Below are 12,099 nucleotides of genomic sequence, written 5' to 3' on the forward strand. Positions count from 1 at the left end.
CCGTAAACTCGATGAACCGGGAGTTCACCCTCTGCTGCTGCTGTGCTGTCCAGCCATTTTCGCCGTTCACTCATGAGTCAAATGCCGGTAGATTCGCGTCTTGTCGGCGTTTCCCGATGATGATACTACAGTTCATAAAGCAGACAAGTGAAGGCAGTGGTTTTAAGGGTTCAAAAAACATGACTTTATTATGTGTACATAGCTTCCTCTTTCTCTTTCTCTCCAAAAAAATCACGGCTGCTGTTGCTGTGTACACCCGGAAGCTTTTTGCCAGGCTGCGTGTGACGCGTAACTCCGCCTACTATCGTCTACTCCTCCTACTAGTCCGGGTCGGTTTGTGTATAATGGAAAACCAGAACTGATCTAAAGCGGGCTGAACCGACCTGACGCGAACCGACCTGGGCCGACCTGGGCTGCTGATGGAAAAGCCCCATAACTAAGGTGATTCAGGGCCAGGGGGCCCCAGAGCAGACCCTGATTGATTCTTAAAGAGAGGGGAGGGGGTGATAGAGGGGGAGGGGGTGATAGAGGGGGAGGGGGGGGGGTGATAGAGGGGGAGGGGGGGGAGTGATAGAGGGGGAGGGAGAGTGGGGGAGGGGTTGATAGAGGTGGGAGTGGGGGCTTCCGTTCACCATGGAAGCCATCAATATATCGATCTCAACGGATAGAATAGAGGACTGATTAGATGGGTGTGTGTGTGTGTGTGTGTGTGTGTGTGTGAGAGAGAGAGAGAGAGAGTGCGCGTGTGTGTATGTGAGAGAGAGTGTGTGTGTGTGTTTGTGTCAGCAGCAGATGATGACAGGGGGACAGTGATTTATGGAGCTGTGAGCTGATTGGCTGTGAGTACTTCCTGGCTGCTGGAGGTTCCGGAAGCACGGCAGATTAAATATCTGAATGAATCCACTGGTGTGTGTTTGAGACGCGTCGGCACGGCAACCACACCACGGCAACAACACACTGACGTATGATGTAATAAAGTCGAATACAGACTTAATAGAGGCGCAGGACAGAAATACACTTAATTAGATATGAACTGTGACAGCAGAACATCATTACTACCAGAGCAAGGCACTATTGATCCTTACATCACACTGGGGGGAGGGGGGGGGGAGGGTGGATGGATGGGAGAGAGGGTGGATGGATGGATGGGAGAGAGGGTGGATGGATGGATGGGAGAGAGGGTGGATGGATGGATGGGAGAGAGGGATGGATGGATGGATGGATGGGAGAGAGGATGGATGGATGGATGGGAGAGAGGATGGATGGATGGATGGGAGAGAGGATGGATGGATGGATGGGAGAGAGGATGGATGGATGGATGGGAGAGTGGATGGATGGATGGATGGGAGAGAGGATGGATGGATGGATGGGAGAGAGGGTGGATGGATGGATGGGAGAGAGGATGGATGGATGGATGGGAGAGAGGATGGATGGGAGAGAGGATGGATGGATGGATGGGAGAGAGGATGGATGGATGGGAGGATGGATGGATGGATGGGAGAGAGGATGGATGGATGGATGGATGGGAGAGAGGATGGATGGATGGGAGAGAGGATGGATGGATGGATGGGAGAGAGGATGGATGGATGGGAGGATGGATGGATGGGAGAGAGGATGGATGGATGGATGGATGGGAGGGTGGATGATGGATGGATGGGAGGAGGGGTGGGAGGATGGATGGATTTCCTCTTCTCTCTCAATTCACTTCAATTAGTTTTGACAATGTAAAGCTTTATTGGCACATAGGGATGGGACGATTATCGTGTTTATCGTTAATCGCGATAAAAACACCCGCGATAACTTTATCGTGGAGAATTTTAATTAGTTGAATAATCGTCATAATCGTTATTTTTATTTTTTATTATTATTTTTAAATGACCCAAACAATAGACACATGGGGTCCTTATCCAATGTAACATCTAGAATTAGATGAATTTTATCCACTATACCTTTCCAGTAATCATCTATATATCGACAAGTCCAAACACAATGAACAAAGCTCCCAACCTCGGTAATACACTTTGTACACATTTCCGATTTGTTATGATCCATTTTATGTCTAAGTTGGGGAGTAATCTGCAAACGTTGTAGTAGTCTAAATTGCGTTTCCTTCATCCTATTACAGATTGAGATGTCGTTTGCCGATTGCCATATTAGTGACCAAGTTGCTTCATCAGTATTAATGTTCAGGTCATTATTCCAGTCTTTGGGCGTAAATGCAGGTTTGCCTTTATCATATTTCGAAAGTGCTCTATACCCAAACCCCAGAATGCCTCTCGTCTTTCCAGCAGAGACTATCTCCTCCAGCGGAGAGGGTTGGTGACAGAGGCCAGTGTCTTTTTGGCTATTTAAAAAACTTCGTATCTGAAAAACTCATTTCGTGGTAGGTCATATTTCTTACATAATTGGTCAAATGAAAGTAGTATTTCCGTATCATATAAATGTCCGATAGTAACCATCCCTTTGCTGTCCCACCGCTTGAAACCCCTATCCGTGGCACCAGGGGAGAAGTCTATGTTGCCCCAAACTGGCGAGAGGGAGGATGTCATAATCGTATGTTATAAATAAATAGTAATATAATTGAGATTTCTCACATGAGCCGCGCGCGAATATCCTCACAGAAATTTGTCTCGCGCGATTGTTCAGCCTGCATGGGTAACGTGACTGTCAAGTCAGCCTTGTCAGTCAGTCACTAACGTATGCTAGCCTTCTCACCATGGCTGCATCGGCCCCGTGTCCATTGCCTCACCTTTCCAGGGTTGCATGCAGGCTTCTATGCATACCTGCAACTAGTGTTCCTTCAGAGAGAGTGTTTAGTGCCAGTGGGCACATACTCACACCTCTCCGAGCACAGCTAAAGGCAGAAAAAGTGAACATGTTGACATTTTTGCACTAATCTTGAAGCTTTCAAGTCTCTAAGCCACAAGGCTAGCACTCAGTTTGATGACAGAAAAGTGTCAGTGTTCAAGTTTTGTTTGACAGTATTTTTTCCCTTTATTTATGCAGTGATACCTTATAATTTATCATTACCTTATTTAAGATTTTATTAAAGATTTTTATTTTTGTCAAGATGTTTTTAAAATGATGTTAATGTTATTAACATGATTCAATAAAAATACAACAAAATCTAAGTTAAAGTGATTACAGTGTGTTTTATTGGCATTCTATTATTATTTTTTTTTTAAATTCTCGCGATAATATCGTGGATCGCGATTATTTTGCCCACGATAATCGTGACATGACATTTTCTAATCGTCCCACCCCTATTGGCACATGGGACTCATACGTTAACATTGCCACAGCATGTGTGAAGATAGGTCAGATACTTATCTACCTCACACACCTTCCACTGTCACACCACCTCACACACCTGGCTGCTGTGTGTGAACACTGTGGGACCCCCAGTCATTTGTCATATTTTCTAAATCTTTTTGGGGTGTGTGTGACCTGTGAGAAGGACAGTATGTGTGTGTGATGTCTCTGGCAGGTGGTCAGTATAAAGTGCAGCGTGTCTCCGTGTGGTTGAGTGTGCAGTGGGTGCACACAGGCTGTCTGGTGTTGGGAGCCAGGTCTGACTGTGGCCTCTCTATGCTCTTCCTTTCCTCTTTCTCTCTCTCTGTCGTCTCTCTCGTCTCACTCTCACTCTCTCTGTCTCTCTCACTGTCTCTCTCTCTGTCTCTCTCACTGTCTCTCTCTGTCTCTCTCGGTCTCTCTCTGTCTCTCTCTCTCTCTCTCTCTCTCTCTCTCTCTCTCTCTCTCTCTCTCTTTTCTTCCCTTCATCTCTAGATGTTTTTCTTCTCCTGGGCCAGACATCCTTGACAGGAAGTTAACCCCTCACTCCCTCCCCTCTCTCTCCCCCTCCCCCTCCCTCTCTTCAGTGTCATGGCCAGATGCATGGTTTCTGCCCATATGGCTGGTGGGGGGGTCAGGGGGAGGCTCAAGAGGGAGGTAGGGGGGGGGGGGTCAGGGGGGAGGGAAGGTGACTTGCCCTGGCTGACCCTAGAGACCCCTAAAACACACACGTCGTGCATACTACTACTACACACACACACGTCATTGCATATATCACCCCCCCCAGGACAGTGGTGTGTGAGGAGACTTTCAGCCTCATGTTTAAAGCAGAGCAGATTGGATAAACACCTCTCCTTCCTGTCCTCCCCCCTGTCCCCCCTCCCTCCTCCTGTCCTGTCCCTCCTCTCCCCCTCCCTCCCCCCTTCCCCTCTTCCCTCCCCCTCCTGTCCCTTCCCCCCTCCTCCCCTCTTCCCTCCCCCTCCTGTCTTCCCCCCCCCTCCCCTCTCCTGTCCCTTCCTCTCTCCTCTCCTCCCCCCTCCCTGCTGTAGAGTAAAACCCTGCCCATTAACTAAGCAGCCATGCGTAAAACAACCAGATTCCCTCTGCCCCCCCACACACACACACACACACACACACACACACACACACACACACTCAGTACTCTCAGGGATTATTAAAGTTCTCCGTCGCTACGACGGATTTCCGTCAATTTATTCCAAGTTGCGACGGATTTATTCCAAGTTGTGACGGATTTTACCTGGTGTAATATGATTTGTAGAGGCATACAATCTATTTTTATGTTGGTATTAGGTATATAAATTATATATAATAGCCTATATAGCCTACATATAGGCCTTTATTGGCTACAACTATGCGACAGTAACAGAGCGGGGTGCACTGACGCTGAACCCCTCATAGTGAGAAGTAGGTGGACATGGTGCGTGGTGCTGAAATAGCCGACATGTGGTGTGTGGTTTGAAAAAAGTAACGCCAGCTCAGTAAATCATTCAAACTTAATGTTTACTTATAGGCTATGTGAATGTGACTGCACCACACATGTGAACAGTAACAAAGCAAATGCAGTTTAATTTTATGAAAAACAGTGACAACAAAATCGGAGCAAAAAAAAAGCTGATTAAATCTCACTTAATGAGAAAACTGGCATCTCCCATCGGTCACTATTTGTTGGCTATCTGGTGATATGGACGTCTTTGAGTGTCTAGAAAAGCGCTATAAGTCTAATGTATTATTATTATTTATTATTATTATGGACGTCACTTTAATCCGAGTCTCACAACGGCGTTGCATTGATGAAACCAGGTAGGATGAACGTATAGTTCACTGTCCATTCCTCTTTAAATGCCTTGTTTACATCGTCAACTTTCCTCTTTAGACCTTTGGAGAGTGACATGATGTTTCTCTTGCTAGCTAGCAGGTTAAATGTTTAGCTAACTTCACCCGACACGCAAACAACCAATCCAATAATAATGGAATGGAATGGACTTTATTTGTCATTGCTACAGTACAGGTACCAAACAACGAAATTTAGGAGGGGTGGCTCCCCTGGTGTTAGGAAAGGGATTTATTTTTATTTTTTTTAGAAAAAGCATAAATGCATAAAATCACAAGAAGGTAAGGAGCTGGTTTACATCAATAAAGGCTATGTACACAATCCACTGTACTATACTGCACAGATAGTCAACTAGGGTTGTCATATTGCACAATGAGTATTTTTTCACATTATTTTAAAGTGTCACAGTTTGCAGGCTTGAAAATGTACATGTTTGTGCCTCAGCACTAGCTGCCATACAATCCGTCCGGACTGTCCTGGGCCCAGAACTTAGGCCTTTTCTGTGTTCAGGGCCTTGACGGCCCTGTGGTAGAAGCAGTCCTTCAGTCTGTTTGTCTTAGCGGCCGGGGTGACCTTGTAAGTCTGGGAGGAGGGGGAATCATTATCAGAATAAAACTGTTAAATAATTATTAGAATAAGTAAGCCTGCGCTACATCGTCAGTCCACACATTTATTATTCAAAACTATGGAAAAGGGTGAAACTACGTTTCAACGTTGTTGAGAATCACAACACAAACTCGCTAGTCAAGCCAAAATACTGCAGCGAAATGGATTGGACTGCTACCTAGTTAACTAGAACACTACTTTACATTGTTACCTAGTTAACTACAAACTAAAAACAAGAAGGGAAAAGAGCTGGTTTACATAAATAAAGGCTATATACACTATCCACTATACTATACTATACAAATAAAACACTACTTTACATTGTTACCTAGTTAACTAGAACACTACTTTACATTGTTACCTAGTTAACTAGAACACTACTTTACATTTTTACCTAGTTAACTAGAACACTACTTTACATTGTTAGCAGGCTCACAAAACAAGCTGTGTTAGTTGACTAGCGATGTGTCATTGATTTTATACAACGCAGTGTTCACATTTGTGTTCACATTTTTCGAAAGAAAAGTCAAAGCATTAGGACGTAGAACGGAAAATCGCACGCGGCCCCGATTTGGCCAGATTTTTTTTTTCCGTCAGGAGATATTTTTTTTTGCTTTAATCCCTGTACTCTCCTCCTCCTCCACACACACACACACAGCGGAACAGCAGTAAGAATAAATAATGTTGATGCGCCTCTCGTGGGGCAAGTGGTGGGTTAAGTAAAGGTGTGTGTGTGTGTGTGTGTCTGTGTGTGTCTGTGTGTCTGTCTGTGTGTCTGTGTGTGTGTCTGTGTGTGTGTAAAAGGCAACGCCCAGTGAGAGAAACACTACAGGTGGTTTTCCTGTAGGTCAGACCTGACTAGTGGATCAGCAGCTCTCTGTAGGATGCTAGCCGCTATGCTAATGGAGTAGCTCGCTATGCTAACAGCTATGTTAATGGGGTAGCTCGCTATGCTAACAGCTATGCTAATGGCGTAGCTCGCTATGCTAACAGGTATTGTTGTTGTGATGAAACCCATGAGGACGTTTCATAGCGGTTTCTCTGTCCTGCGGTGCCTCTCACATCTAGAGTCTCCAACAATCCATCTCTCCCTCTCCCTCTCTCTCTTTCTCTCTCCCTCTCTCCCCCCTCTCCCTCTCTCTCCCCCCTCTCCCTCTCTCTCCCCCTCTCTCTGACACGTATGTCAGTATTATTATTGTGTAGCTGAAGTAGCTAAGCTGTCATTAGCGCCTGGCCTTTATTGGGTGTGTGGAGGCTGAGAGGCTGAGAGAGGCTGAGAGAGACTGAGAGAGACTGAGAGAGACTGAGAGAGGCTGAGAGAGACTGAGAGAGGCTGAGAGAGGCTGAGAGAGGCTGAGAGAGACTGAGAGAGGCTGAGAGAGGCTGAGAGAGACTGAGAGAGGCTGAGAGGGGCTGAGAGAGACTGAGAGAGGCTGAGAGAGACTGGACTGCACTGATATAGAGGCTGAGAGGCTGGGAAGTCGTTACCTGCCTGCCTTTCTGTCTCTGTCTGTCTGCCTGCATATCTGCTGCCTGTCTGCCTGCCTGCCTGTCTGAAGTGTGTGTGTGTGTGTGTGTGTGTGTGTGTGTGGTGGGTTGGCTGTGTCTCAGGAGGTAGAGGCTGATGGAGGTAGAGGCTGTGTCTCAGGAGGTAGAGGCTGTGTCTCAGGAGGTAGAGGCTGTGGCTCAGGAGGTAGAGGCTGTGTCTCAGGAGGTAGCGGCTGTGTCTCAGGAGGTAGAGGCTGTGTCTCAGGAGGTAGAGGCTGTGGCTCAGGAGGTAGAGGCTGTGTCTCAGGAGGTAGAGGCTGTGTCTCAGGAGGTAGAGGCTGTGTCTCAGGAGGTAGAGGTTGTGTCTCAGGAGGTAGAGGCTGTGTCTCAGGAGGTAGAGGCTGTGTCTCAGGAGGTAGAGGCTGTGTGTCAGGAGGTAGAGGCTGTGTGTCAGGAGGTAGAGGCTGTGTCTCAGGAGGTAGAGGCTGTGTCTCAGGAGGTAGAGGCTGTGTCTCAGGAGGTAGAAGCTGTGTCTCAGGAGGTAGAGACTGTGTCTCAGGAGGTAGAGGCTGGTGGAGGTAGAGGCTGTGTCTCAGGAGGTAGAGGCTGTGTCTCAGGAGGTAGAGGCTGTGTCTCAGGGGGTAGAGGCTGTGTCTCAGGAGGTAGAGGCTGTGTCTCAGGAGGTAGAGGCTGTGTCTCAGGAGGTAGAGGCTGTGTCTCAGGAGGTAGAGGCTGTGTCTCAGGAGGTAGAGGCTGTGTCTCAGGAGGTAGAGGCTGTGTCTCAGGAGGTAGAGGCTGTGTGTCAGGAGGCAGAGCCGGCGTCTAACGATCGCAAGGTCGACGGTTCTGTGGTTCGAGCCCCGGCTGGCCATGCGTCACGGTGTCCTTGGGCAAGACACTGAACCCCTAATTCCTCCCAATGAGCGGCCCGGCACCTTGCTTGGAGGAGGGTGTGTGTGTGTGTGTGTGTGTGTGTGTGTCGGATGGTAGCTTGTCACCATTGGTGTGTGGATGGGTGAATGAGAGGCCGTTGGAAAGAGCTTTGGAATAAGGTAGGGCTGCAACAACGAATTGACGCTGTTGACGCACGCCACGCTGTCTTGCGGAGCTGCCGCGGCGGCTACATTTAAATCATGGCGGAGGCGGAGAAAACGACTCGACCGAAATCGTCACTTTAAAAGCTACCCTCAGCAGGGTAAGTTATACGAGTTTAACGTTGGCTGTACCCATGCCATACGTTGCGTTTTGAAGTGAGGATCATTCGTTTTCACTGGCACAGCTGTAGGCCTAAGTTAGTTCTTCTCGTTTATCTAATAGATTCTCCCTCTTAATGACCTATTGTATTTTTAGCTTGCTATTCGCATTCTATGCCTTCAGCACCGGAGTATGCTCATAGTCACTTGTATTAGTAAGGAGATGCACTTGTGAGTTCTGGCGAAGCGTCAGCTAAATGACTGTAATGTAATGCGATAGCCAGTGAGTGTTTGCTCGCATTCATGAATTCAATATTGCATGACAAGTGTATTTAGCTAGCTGGCTAACGTCAGTGGTAGAGCAGAGGTGATAAGCTAAAGGCTAGCTAGTGGTAGCCTACCAAGCTACCCGTGAGTTAGAGTGAGGCACTCACTGTAGCCTAACCTATTATATCGAGTGAGAGGACGCATTGCATTGTTTTGGAGCACATCTGTTATATAAAAACATTGTCTTGTCTGTAGCCTATATTGCACTTTGGGTTACTGACCTTTACATTAAACAAAGTTATTACCTAAAACAATGCATGTGTTGAGCTAGAGTTCAACTACTTTATTGAAACAATCTACCGCCATAGTCCATGGCCTGTTGTTATACCTATTTGATATAGCAACGCCTTTTTTATTTATATATATATATATATTTTTTATTAATACTTATTCATTTTGCACATGTATATGTATAGACCTGGCTGATTTAGAAAACATAAAATAAAATTCGCAAAAGAAATCTGTTTTTTCCCCATTTTTATCCGATTAATCGAAAAATAATCGGCAGATTAATCGATTATCAAAATAATCGTTAGTTGCAGCCCTAGAATAAGGAGATATATAAGTCAGTCTGTTTACCATGTAGCTGCTCCCCTCCTCTTCCTCCACCTCTTCCTCTTCCTCCCTCATCCTCCCATCCGTTGGGCGAGGTCCCTCCAAGCTTCAATCCTGCCTCTAATGAACCAGAGCTGTGTGTGTGTGTGTGTGTGTGTGTGTGTGTGTGTCCAGAGGAAACACCTCCTGTTTACGTTACAGAGATTTCCTGAACTAAAATCTCTTCAGCTAAACCAACAGCTGCCTACTGACTGTCTCTCTCTCTCTGTCTGTCTGTCTGTCTGTCTCTCTCTCTGTCTGTCTCTGTCTGTCTGTCTGTCTCTCTCTCTGTCTGTCTCTGTCTGTCTGTCTCTCTCTCTGTCTGTCTGTCTCTCTGTCTGTCTGTCTGTCTCTCTCTGTCTGTCTGTCTGTCTGTCTGTCTGTCTGTCTGTCTCTCTCTCTCTCTCTGTCTGTCTGTCTGTCTGTCTGTCTGTCTGTCTGTCTGTCTCTCTCTGTCTGTCTGTCTCTCTCTCTCTCTCTTAGGGCTTTCACACCGGCAAAGAACCGTGCCGGTTCGCGTTCGCGAACCAAGTCTGGAACCGGCCGGCGCGTTCAGACCGAAGCTCAATTGGTTCGGAACCTGAAAAGTTGGTTCGCAGCGGGCACCAAAAAATAGTGGTTCTCAAGCGCGAACCAAAACGTAGAACAGTCACGTCGTCAGTGGGTGTGTCCTATTCTAGGCTGCAGAGACCAGCAAGGAGGAAGTAGACAAAATGTAATCTAATCTAAATCTAATCATTAGTGATCAAAAACAATATCATAAGTGTCATTATTCTCTCTATCTTCCTCACATGCTCAGCAAACACACACACGCACACGCGCACGGACATGCGCGAACGCGAATTTCGTAAGCCATTTCTATTCCAGTAATGGAGCAGCTGATTAGTAAAAGAACGCATATAGAAAGTGTCTTTTGTTTTGTTTCACAGAAAATTGTGTTTATTTCAGATACTGTAGTAGTGGAAGATATTATCCTCTTTTCCAGTGAAGTAGCTGCCATCTAGTTGTGAATTGTTTTGTTTATCCCGCCCCTTCATCACCCAGCGTTGATGACGCGGATGGTTCAGGTTACACTGGTATGAACACGGGCTCGTTCGCCAGACAGCACCAAGGTTCTGAGGGTTCCGAACGCGAACGCGAACCGTGAAAGCCCTATCTGTCTCTCTCTCTCTGTCTCTCTCTGTCTCTGTCTCTGTCTGTCTGTCTGTCTCTCTCTGTCTCTGTCTCTCTCTCTCTCTGTCTCTCTCTCTGTCTGTCTGTCTCTCTCTCTCTGTCTCTCTGTCTGTCTCTCTCTCTCTCCCTCTCTGTGTGTCTCTCTCTCTGTCTCTCTCTCTCTCTCTCCCTCTCTGTGTCTCTCTCTCTCCCTCTCTCCCTCTCTCTCTCTCTCTGTCTCTCTCTCTCTCTCCCTCTCTGTGTCTCTCTCTGTCTCTCTCTCTCTCTGTCTCTCTCTCTCTCTGTCTCTCTCTCTCCCTCCCTCTCTATCTCTCTCTCTGTGTGTCTCTCTCTCTATCTCTCTCTCCCTCTCTGTGTCTCTCTCTCTCTCTGCCTCTCTCTGTCTCTCTCTCTCTGTCTCTCTCTCTCTCTGTCAATTTCAATTCAATTCAATTCAATTCAACAGGCTTTATTGGCATGACGTTTTACAAGTGTTGCCAAAGCACAATCACAGATATGACGAACAACAACATAACAACATAATATCAATGACATGAAAAAATAAATAAAAATAATATAAATAAAATAAAGCAGGTGGTGCAGAGAATAAAACATGGCATACTGTATGTATGTCCTACTGGTTGTCCCTTTTCTTGTGACAGGAATTGACATATTTTGCAGCCAAAACTGCACATTCTTTCTGTTCCCCCAGAAGGGCTGGTAATCTTTCCCTTTCTGTCATACTTCGGAATTCTGGGAAGAACTCCTCTCTAATATTTGTGTAGTTTTTACATTGTGTTAAGAAGTGTAACTCTGTCTCTATAGCTCCGTCATCACAGTGACAGTGACAGCACAGCCTCTCCTCTCTGGGCAGCCAGGTTTGTCTGTGTCTGCCCTTCTCTATTGCCAGACTATGATCGCTCAGTCTGTACATTGTCAAAGTCTTTCTCTGTCTCTCTCTCTGTCTCTCTCTCTCTCTCTCTCTCACCCCTTCTCTGCCACTCTGTGTGTGTTACGGTATAAATCTTCCTAGGGATGCACCGAACATTCGGCCACCGAATGTATTCGGCCGAATATCGCAAAATAAAGCACATTCGATATTCGGCCGAATGTGTGAAAACACCGAATGTTTACCACCGAATAGTGGCCGTGTTTTGATGACGCAATACAATTAAATATAACTCTCAACAGGCGCGCGGCGCGAGGCGACGCGCTTTCAAAACTGGCTGCGTTCGTAAATTCACTCAGGAAATCCAATCAGCACTCGTGGAATGCCTCTCGTCCAATCAAATGACTCGGTTTCTCTATGACGTCGGGCCCAGTGTGCGCTCCAGCGCTCTCAGAGCAACTTTACGAACGCAACCTTACACTCATCTAGCTAGTTAGCTTAGCAGTCGTAGCTCAATTTAAAATTGGAGTGAGAAGCAGAGTTGTTGCCTTGTTGAAAACATATTCAGACTCCCAGCTGTTCTACACGAGTTTATGACATGCAGCTGTATCATGCGGTGGTTTCTATGCAAACCAGAGACTATAAAAACAAAAGATATTCATTCTGAAATAACATGAACTATTATCCTTACACTCAGGTGGACTCAA

This window comes from Nansenia antarctica (genome assembly GCF_963989245.1).
Source record: "Nansenia antarctica genome assembly, contig: SCAFFOLD_212, whole genome shotgun sequence".
Lineage (NCBI taxonomy): Eukaryota > Metazoa > Chordata > Actinopteri > Argentiniformes > Microstomatidae > Nansenia > Nansenia antarctica.